The sequence below is a fragment of the Blennius ocellaris genome, assembly GCF_963422515.1.
Source record: "Blennius ocellaris genome assembly, chromosome: 1".
NCBI classification, from domain to species: domain Eukaryota; kingdom Metazoa; phylum Chordata; class Actinopteri; order Blenniiformes; family Blenniidae; genus Blennius; species Blennius ocellaris.
In genome coordinates, this window is record NC_137650.1 from 15,603,683 (window position 1) to 15,614,290 (window position 10,608).

A 10,608-nucleotide genomic window follows, 5' to 3' on the forward strand; every position below is an offset into this window, starting at 1 on the left:
ACTAGGATCAGAATATTTTGATTGAGCCCGTACAGCAGAGACACTTTGAATTTCTTTTCGTGTGTGTGTGTGTGTGTGTGTGTGTGTGTGTGTGTGTGTGTGTGTGTGTGTGTGTGTGTGTGTGTGTGTGTGTGTGTGTGTGTGTGTGTGTGTGTGTGTGTGTGTGTGTGTGTGTGTGTGTGTGTGTGTGTGTGTGTGTGTGTGCGTGTGTGTGCAGATAATTCCATTCAGAGGAACGAGTTGAATCACAATTGATCTCATTGTTTTCTTTTTCTCCCTGCACTTACAATTAAATGAGCAGGAATATATTTCCGTGGATGAAGTGGCTACAGAAGGTGTTGGTTTGTGCAGGACAGCACATTTGGCAGGATAAAAAAAAAAGAGAAATCTCTGTAATGAAGACGGTGGTGTTAAATCAGCAACTACCAGTCTCTGTGTGTGTGTGTGTGTGTGTGTGTGTGTGTGTGTGTGTGTGTGTGTGTGTGTGTGTGTGTGTGTGTGTGTGTGTGTGTGTGTGTGTGTGTGTGTGTGTGTGTGTGTGTGTGTGTGTGTGTGTACACGACGAGGGAAGTATAACCTGAATTAATGCACGGTATCATAAGTATTCCTGTAATGACCTTTAATGCCTGGTAATGACCTATATCAGTATGGAAGTGAGGGCTGTGATGGAGCACTTTCTAATTAATTTCATGAAATAAGATCTTCTATTAGGTTATAGTGTGTGTGACTGGAACGCACCGCGCTGCTTTACAAGTGTCGGCTTCAAGGCGACAAAAGCAGAGAGGACGTTTCAACATCTCCTCCATTCAGACTGGGAGCGTCGCGCCGAGTGTGAAGGTGAGGACGGAGAGAAAGTGATGCGATGTGAGGGGAAACGCAGGAGGCGCCGAAAAAGTGCAAATACGCTCGCCGATCGGACGCCATGGAAAAGTCTAGTACAAGGTAATTAATTGCAACTGTGTAAACTGTTCCTTCTGTTGTTGGGAGTTGAGGTTCGTGTCGCTATTTTAAAGTTGCTTGACGTCATTCGTATATAATAGAATCAGTCGTAAAGTGTAAAATGGACCACATCTTTTCACGGTCAAGAGCGGAAAACTATTAAAACGAACAATTTACTGACTTATTTGTCTAGGTTCTATATTTCCAAGTACACAGCATATATTTATTTATTTTTCCGTAATAGTTTTGTATGTTTTTCCATCGTTAAAGCAGCACTCAATCAAAGCAAAGTGGCAAAAGGCAACAATATTTGTAGGATTATGACAAGTTTAAAGCAAAAGTTATCATGATTTCATGAAATCCAACCCAAAGTTTCACGAATCTCAATGTGTTAACTGAACTATTTCATGACCATTCGACTCACGAGAAGCCAAAATATTCTCCGATCTGTAAGTCTTCATATGCAGTCAGTAGATGTTGCACCTAGTTACACCAGAAGTATCAAATATAAGGACCGGGGACCAAAACCAGCTCACAATCCGGCCCATCAAACCACAGAGAAAATTGTGAAGATTTCAAAGAAAGTCTTGATTTAAAAAAAAAACCCAAAAACCTAAAATATATTAAGAGTAGTGAACACAATGCAACACCTGAGCTGAGATATCAGTGACGGTGCCATTAAAGGTCGCTACCTTGTTACTGTGAAACTCGTGTCAAAGCTGTGCTGTCGGGAGGGGGGGGTTAGTAAGAACACCCAGAATGCAACAGCTATCGGAGAAGTTTTTGGGGACATTTCACTGCATGTTGCACCAGAAGGTTTCAATTAAATTGGATTTATGTTGAGATTGGAGTCATTTTCAGTAGTAATTGTGTGGTTCCGTGAAAATATTGACATTTTCAACATGCATACTTTGTACCACAACAACAACAACAAAACAAAACTAAAAGAATGTTAACATTTTAAATTTCATCACGGCACCATTGTACTGGTCAGGCTCACTCAAGCTGACATTGGGCTGAATGTGACCACTGATATTGCACACATACAGTTTTTTTTTTTTTTTTTTTTTTAATAATTTCTATTATTGTACTAAAACATGGGGGAATCACCTACTTTTCATTGTATTTACTGTTCTTTGCCACACTTACCAGAGTTTTTTATACTTGGTGAACAAACTTTGACAAGCACATTATATTTGCATATATAAGCACATTATATTTGTAACTATATATATATATGATATGCATTTTTTGTGGATTTACAGAATATCTCATTAGTATAATTTTATGATTTCTAAGGGAGTTTTCATGTGCTTTGTGTATAAGGCCATGGACATGATTATTATTATTATTATTTTTATTACTATTATTATTATTATGACCACTTCTGTTGAATGAAAGTGTTTCAGAGTTGACTGAAAATAAATCTGCCACAATTTTGCTAATCAATTAAATCCCAAAGTTATATGTTCATGCAGAAATGCCAATCGTTAATTGGTTCAAGCTGGTCAGTAAATGGGGTTTTTAAATAACTCTGAATGGATTGACATGGAGTTTGGGACAAATCAGACAGAAATAACAATTGGACGATACCATCTCAGTGTCAGGAAATTGGGAATTTGAACCATTTCCAGCACTCATGCGGCAATCAAAGAAGGACAATTAAAATGAATAATTGCAGTGTAAAAAAAAAAAAAAAAGCTTTTCAAGATTTTGTTTAAAAGCTACACAAACTAATGTTCTTTCCACTTTAATAAGACAATAAACATGTTAAGAAATACATGTATTGTGTTGTTAAATCTCACTAAAATGAGGATCTATATATAAATAGACTTTTTACCCAACCACCAGTCACATACCATTAATAGCAGAGGCTTTAATTAGCATCACTCAATCACAGCAACATGTCCACGTTAATATTTTAGCAATCGAGGGATTTCCAGGACATCGTGGAGCGACTGATCTTCTCGTGGCCATTAATACGGCTCCTCTTCCACGCCCTGCTTATGGACTGAAAGCATTTGGCTGAGATCTGGCGGAGCACTTCTTTTTTCTTCTCCCTCCTGTTGCGTGAATGTGTGTGTGTGTGTGTGTGTGTGTGGATGTGACCTCCATTAGGAGCAGCCGAGGAGATCCTTCCAGGGCCCGTTTGTTTGGAGGCCCTTTGATTTATTGGAAGCGCGAGCCGGGCGACCGTGATGAAGTGGACGTTCATTTTAAAAGACTATAAAGGCTTCACGTGAGGAGGGGAAAAGTTTGAGATAAATGCTGCTGGTGGGTGCAGTAGTCACCCAGAAGGAGACGGACTGGAGAGAAGGGGACTCAGGATTCAGGCTATTTAGAAGTTTTTAAATGAGGTATGTTTTTGACAGAGATGGAGGAACATATTCTGGGCTGGTGGACTGATTAAAGTGTTACGTCGAATCGAGAAGTCGATTCCGGATTGAGTACTTATAATATAATGAGTTTGCATGTTCTTTCTGCACGAGTTTTCTCCGATTATTCAAGCCCCGACAGCCCGACAGTATAAAAATATTTATACTGTACATACACGAGAAAACAGGCCAGCCCCAGTATTAAACAGTTTTTCGACAATCTATTTCACCAAATCCAGCATTGGTCCTGAATTTTTCAGTTTTAAGTCCGTCTCGTGAGCTCGACTTAGAACAGGCTGTTTCTGTGTTTGCCTGAGGGAGAAGCTAGCATAATTTTTTTTAACAGCTGCATCATTAACTGTTGGGTGCAGTTTTGTTTCAACGTTAAAACAACTCAAAATAAAAAAGTTCATAATGGATCGTGGGCCACCTTCGTGTCAACGCAAACCCACTTCCCTTCGCTTCTCAAATCTCACCACTGCCCCCGATGGCCACAGACGGGACTGCTCTCTTGGGTCTTGCGCTTCCAGATGTTGCTCTCTTAAAAAGTCATTTTCGCAACTTGATTTTTGAAATGTTCGCAACACGAGTGTCATTCGTTACACTTTGACCAAGCACAAAACACTTCGGACACTGGTGTCATGTTGTTCCGCTCAACTAGACCTAATATCATGGAAACTTATATTCAAAATTATTTGTGGCAACAAAAATACGAAAAAAAATACTTAAGACAGACGATGGAAAAAAGGCGATTATGCAACAGACAGTGGATGAAGCAGGTACGCAGTAAACTATTGTACTTGGCAGCTTGTGGTGATTTACACTCTGTTAATTCAACGCTCAAGACTTTTTGTGTAGATTTGCATTTCCCCCTGTGGATTTTTCCACACAATCCATGTTTTTTTTTGTTTTTTGTTGATCAATTGTTGACTTTCAAGTATGTCATTTAGTGTGTGTGCTGGACTCATGACCTGCCCTAGTTGTCAGAACTTTTTTTTTTTTTTGCTCCATATTAGCCGACATTGGCTCGTAGCTCCTTAAGCTGAAAGAAGCGGACATAGAGGATGGATGAAAACCTGATGTTAGATAATCCTGCCTGAGTAATGCTCCACTCATAAGCAAGAAAACATTTTGAGGAAGTCGGTGCCAAACCTTGCAATCATGCGAAGGTTGTGTAATGAGAGCGGAGCCGCTGCCAGTTCATGGGTGGCATGTCACGACCGAGCCGCCGGGATAAAAAAAAAAACAACCCAAAAACAAATATATTTTTAATGTTTAAAGTGTCTCTGCCGCCATCAAACTCATTCATTACATTAAAAGCGTCTAAATGAAAGAGAGACGGGTTAATGTGTGTCCTTTCAGCTGGTGCGCGCCGTGCAGGCTCTCATCCGGAGAAGTGATGGAGTGTTTCTTAAATGAAAATACACCTGTCTTTAGGACAAATATGTGCCACTAATTACCTGTCTAACCTAAATCTCTGGGTGCCAGATGTTGCAAAAACACAGTGAGACAGAGACAAATTGCGGCATGCTGTGGAAGCCCTGCACGTAAATATAGTCGTGGCTTAAATCATCTTTTCCTTGACCCTGTTAGACAAGTTGTTCAATGTGATTTTGGAGCCAGTAGGAAACTAATTGTAAAGATAGGCTGAGGTAGCACAGGACCCTATAATCTCTCTCTCTCTCTCTCTCTCTCTCTCTCTCCCCCTCACAGTTTATATCTCCTTGGCTTGCCCGAGCCATAAGCAGGATTACAGTTTGATCTGTATCCTTGCTTCCAATTCAGATTCCTATTTCAGTTATGATGGCCTCTCCTGTCCCAGCCCTCGCCTCCTCTCCTTGTGCTCGGAGGCGACAGAACGCCTTGTTTGAGGATCGGGAGGTAAAACGCAACTGTTACAACCACGACTTTGTGGCATCAGCATGCTCATATCTGTTACTGATGTGAAATTAGTAGCATAGCTACTAAAGAAGTTTCTGGGATTATTTATCATTTTGCTATGTTTTACAATGGTTAAACAGCTGCAGAGCTGCTACGCTAACTGCTAAGGTCATCCGTCTCTCTCGAACAAAACTAATGTAATGTAATATTAGAGTGGCAATCTTTGGTTGAAACATTCGGATTACAGAGCATCTTTTTTCCTCTAACTGATGTTCTCCCCCACCTCGTCCTGCTTTGCTTCCGTCTTGCTGTTCTTCTCAAACTAATGCTGTAAAATGAACTTGCTAGAAATTATTTATGACAATGATTTCTTTGTCTAAACAAGCAAAGTATCTGCACACGGCAGTCACCTTTTTAGAGAGCACGGCCACTGTTTGCTGTTTTACAGCAGCGGCGAGGGAGGATATGTACTGATTCAATTTACTCAACACATCAAGGTCATTGAGAAATAAGGTCTGGCAAGATGAGTTTATTAATCTGTAGCTGGTGTTCATGGTGGGTATTCAAATGAATATTTACATGTTCAAAATTAAAAAAAAAAAGTATCGACAAAAATACACAAGAAATGCCGGTGCGGTATGATTTTTAAATCCCAAAGCTTATTAATCCATACACATGGTCTGAGCTAAAAGAAGATTTAACAAGCTGATGCAGAAGTTACAGCTGACTCTCATTGTAAGTAAGCAGGTAGTTGTGTTTGGAGTTACATACAGTAGCAGTGGAGCAAATGAACAAAACCCACGAGAAAGCTCCAACAGTGGACAAAACAATTTTGAATTGGACTACAGAGTAATAAAATATGTTGCTTTATATCTAGGATGCATGATAGGAAAACAGCAGTGGATGCAGTGTGATCCTTTATGGAAACTTTCAGCTATTGAACCTCTATTTACCTTATATAGGGACGACTTTGGCAATTGGAGGTTTTTGAGACTGAGCAAGGTTGTTGGATCCCTCTCTGTCCATATGTCAAAGTGCCTTTGAGCAAAAACCCCTGACTTACTAACCCTTTTACTACAATTACTCAGTTAATTCGGTAAGTCTCACTGCTTGTGTAACATTATGCTTTATTGAGACCCTGAAATTACAGTAAACAGCCAGTAGACAGCCACTGACCGCTAATCAGGCCAGTGCGAGATGCTAATGCTAAGTCTCCGGGGTGCGTTGCTCTGCAGTGTGGCTGTTTGCAAACAACTCCACGATTGCTTTGTATTTAAATTTTTCGTGTCTGAGCACAAGTGCGCTCTCACACTCAGCACTCCAGTATCCATGACCGGCAGTTCCTGTGGCCAGTCAACAAGCGCCGAACATCGGTACCAGTCAAAAACGATCAGATCGAGCTCCATGTTTGATTTATTTTTTTTTTTTCCCAAATACATTTTAAGAATTGATTTGAAGATAATTTAATGGCAATTGGATATGTGAGAATACCAGGCGAAAAAGTGGTCTTTGATCCTGCTCTTCCTCTTTCTTGACGTCCGCCTCCGGCTCCATGTCCTCCCTCTGCTACCACACTGCGTTTGAATCATAAGCGAAGGAGTAAAAGGAGCCTCAAGAAGCCTGATCAGCATTTCCTTAAAGGAAACTGTAATGAGACTGAGGATCTATTTGCACAATGTACGGTGTGTGCGCGCGCGTGTGTGTTTTAAGACACTTATCCCAGCCCTGTTATAGAAGGGGGTGGAGGTGTGGTGGGTCAGGTTTTATTTATTTTATTGCCTCCCCCGCCTTGTTCACCACACAGTGAGAGGATCTGTCACGAACAGCCGGAGGAATTCTGGAGCACATTAAGTTGGAGATTCCTCTTGTCAGGGCGCCATCAGGACTCAGGAAGCAGCCACTCATTGGTGCACTCACCTGTCAGTCTTAATCACAGATAACCAATATGCAGCAAAGGTAAATATGTCCATTAAATGTCCTCCGGGGCGGGATTATAAGCGGCCCGCGGCCTATGAAATGCAGATTCCCACATTCAGAATGCTACACACACCGCTCTCCTGTGTGATATCAGCCATGAGCGCTCATTCTAATTATTTGGGCAAATGTACTAATTAGCTATCAGGTGACCCCCCTCCCCCTCCCACCACACACACACACACACACACACACACACACACACACACACACACACACACACACACACACACACACACACACACACACACACACACACACACACACACACACACACACACACACACACACACACACACACACACACACACACACGATCCCGACTTATCATCCTCCCCCGACATCTTTTGTATTCAAAATAGCTTCCCAGCATGGTTGGAATTTTTCAGGCCATCAGCAAATATTTACCAGTTCCATCTCATTATGTTCGGGGCTAAAATGCTGGCTATGAATATCTTAAGGCCCCTGGTACACGCCATCTAAACTTTGCCTTGACCTTTTACTGCTGGCCGCCTGCACTGGCAATTGAGCTACGAGCTTCAATGTGTAGGCACACATGCCCACAAACACACACACACACACACACACACACACACACACACACACACACACACACACACACACACACACACACACACACACACACACACACACACACACACACACACACACACACACTCACACACACTATCCGTGTCATCATGTCTCGGTGCTGTTTCGCTGTAGACTTAAGACCAAAGCAAACTGATGATTATGCATATGCACCTTCCTCTGCATGGCCAGCTCTGCCACCGCCGCCTCCCGCTCTGATCAATCCATTAACTTACATCTTGTTCTATATATCTGCTTTGGCGCCGCGAACGGAAATGCTGACGGCCCCCATTTCTTTGGGTTTGGCGATTAGCAGCGCGGCCCTTGTCAATACAATAGTAATGAATGGGCCAGATAAATGTGATTTGGGGCATAATCATTTTTTAGTGATAGTTTGATATTGCTGGTCTGCATTTTTGCTTAAAAAGCACAGCGATTAATCAATAATTAATTTTGAAGCAGAGGCACTGATAGAGGCAAAACGATGAAAACATTTGCCATAAATCTGCTCTTTATTGCTGGTATTATTGGATGATTCGTGACAGTACCCCCTCAGTCTCGGCACGGATGTTGTGCGCACTGTACGGTTTGCAAAAAAAAAAAAAGAAAAAAGGCTGAGAGTAAAATATTCACGTGGCTTATTTACTACCAAATGCCGTTTTATGCGGGGGATATTTGCGTGCTTATAAATTTTACTTAAGCTGAAAGCTCGGCTCTGCAAAGTGAACTGGTGGCTGCTGAGAGATCAGAGCAGTGAGGGAGTCGTGGCTGTTGACTGTAATCCTCTTTAATGAAGGCTTTGGGGACCATCGGTATTGTATTCTTAGTGACGAGAAGCAGACGCTCATACATCCTGAAGGCGCTCACCTCAACACGGGCCCGAATTTTCGCACATGAAGTTGGTGTTTCTTAGAGCAGCGGTTCCCAACCTGGGCTCTGGGACCCACTGGAGGGCGCGGCAGGGACCCCAGGGGAAGGCCCGAGGCTTTACCTGCTTCAAGGTTGTCAGAATTAGATCTGCTCATGTTAAAGAAAGCTATAATAAGACACTGTTGAATTTAGAGCAGATGGCCCGTTGGCTTTTATTATGCAGTAATTTTGAGAGGCTTCACTTCACTGTGAACGGGAAAATCTGAGATTTCTAAGAGGGAGTCTGTGGGGCACTGTGGAAAAACAATAAACTATAAACTAAAATAACTGAAATGAGGGGGAGGAAAAGCTTAAAAGTGGAAGAAGAAAAAGAAAGAAAACTGCTCAGAAATGGCATAAATTGGTTAAAAGGTCCTTCCTTTCTGTGGCCATAAGACTCTATAACTCCTCCCTGTACATAGTGTTTGCTGTGTTTTGATTCTATTCTATTCTATTCTATTCTATTCTATTCTATTCTATTCTATTCTATGCTGAATGCAGCAGTCACTGTTTCAAAACCCACACACGCATGACTAGAACATGCAAAGTGCACACAGAAAGACCCGGTCAGGTATTTGACCTTCTCAGTATGAGGTGCTCGGTGGCCTCTAACCACGACACCACCATGTGGTCTGTGGGATATGAATGTGCAAGAAAAAGGTTTTCTGAATCCTTTGGATTGTCTTGAGTTTTTTCGATTAAAGTGATGAGATCCGATTGAACGTGTATATTTACAACGATATCAAACTGGCTTTAGTCTCTTTTTGCACTGAAATTTTCTGTTTTCATTTTAGTACTTCAAAAGTCGACCTTTTAGACAGAAGATATACTGCTTATGTCCTGTTCAGGGTTTGCAGGGCGCCGGGGCTGATCCCAGCTAACTGTGGCGGGATAAGCTATCACAGGACAAACACATTGTGATAGAACATCAACAACACACTCACATTCGAGGCAATTTAAACTCGCCAATTAACCTCACATGTCATGGTTTTGGACTGTGGGAGGAAACTAGAGTGCGCGGTGGAAACGCACACACAGGGAGAACATGTAAACTCCGGTATTTGAACTCACAGCTGCGAGGCGAGAGCATGAACCACTTTTCCTCCACGCAGCCGAGATTTGGTCGCAAGGCATCTGGCTGCATTTTATATTGTGAATCTCGAGTGTCACGCAACACGCAAGTGAGCTTTGTTCATTATTCTGCCTTGGCGTTCAGGAGAGATTAGTGCAGCACATGAAACGTACCAATTCAGTGCGACTCCAAATGAAATTAGCCACTACTTTGAGCAGTTTGTGGCTTTTGTTTGTCTCCAACCAGTGAGGCATGAGCTTTAGTTTCATCAGTCAACAGAACCTTTCCACAGATGTAGTAAAGAGTTGTTCTTTGGGAAACTTTAGATAAGCAGTTGTTTTTTTTCAAAGCGGCAGGTTCCTCTGTCCTGTGCTGTGATGGTCGCCGACGTAAATAACCAGGACTTATTAACGTTTGATGTGGTTTTACCGCGAGGACAACACCTTTGTGTCCATTTCTACAGAGCAGCCACATTCCTAAATGACCTCTATTTGGGGAAAAAACAAAGTTAAAAAAAAGGTTCACTTGTCAATCTATGAAAGTTTAAGTGTTATTTATAATTCAGAGCTGTCTGAGATCTCATTTAATTTACAGACTTTAGATCTGCTAAGAATTCCTTATTTCTGCAGAAGATTTAACCTTTAATTGTTGATATCTATTTGAAAAAAAAAAAAAAATCAAATATTGCAATATATTACGATAAGTACCTTGTGTTTGTTCATGCATCCGACTGCAGATCCGATTTTATGGCCAATTCATGCAGAAAACTGGGGCACCGCAGAGCATTCACACACTTTTTCTATGACTGAGATTGTTAGCTTAGCATAAAGACCTCAAGCAGAGCTTTGATATATTTCAATGGACTGT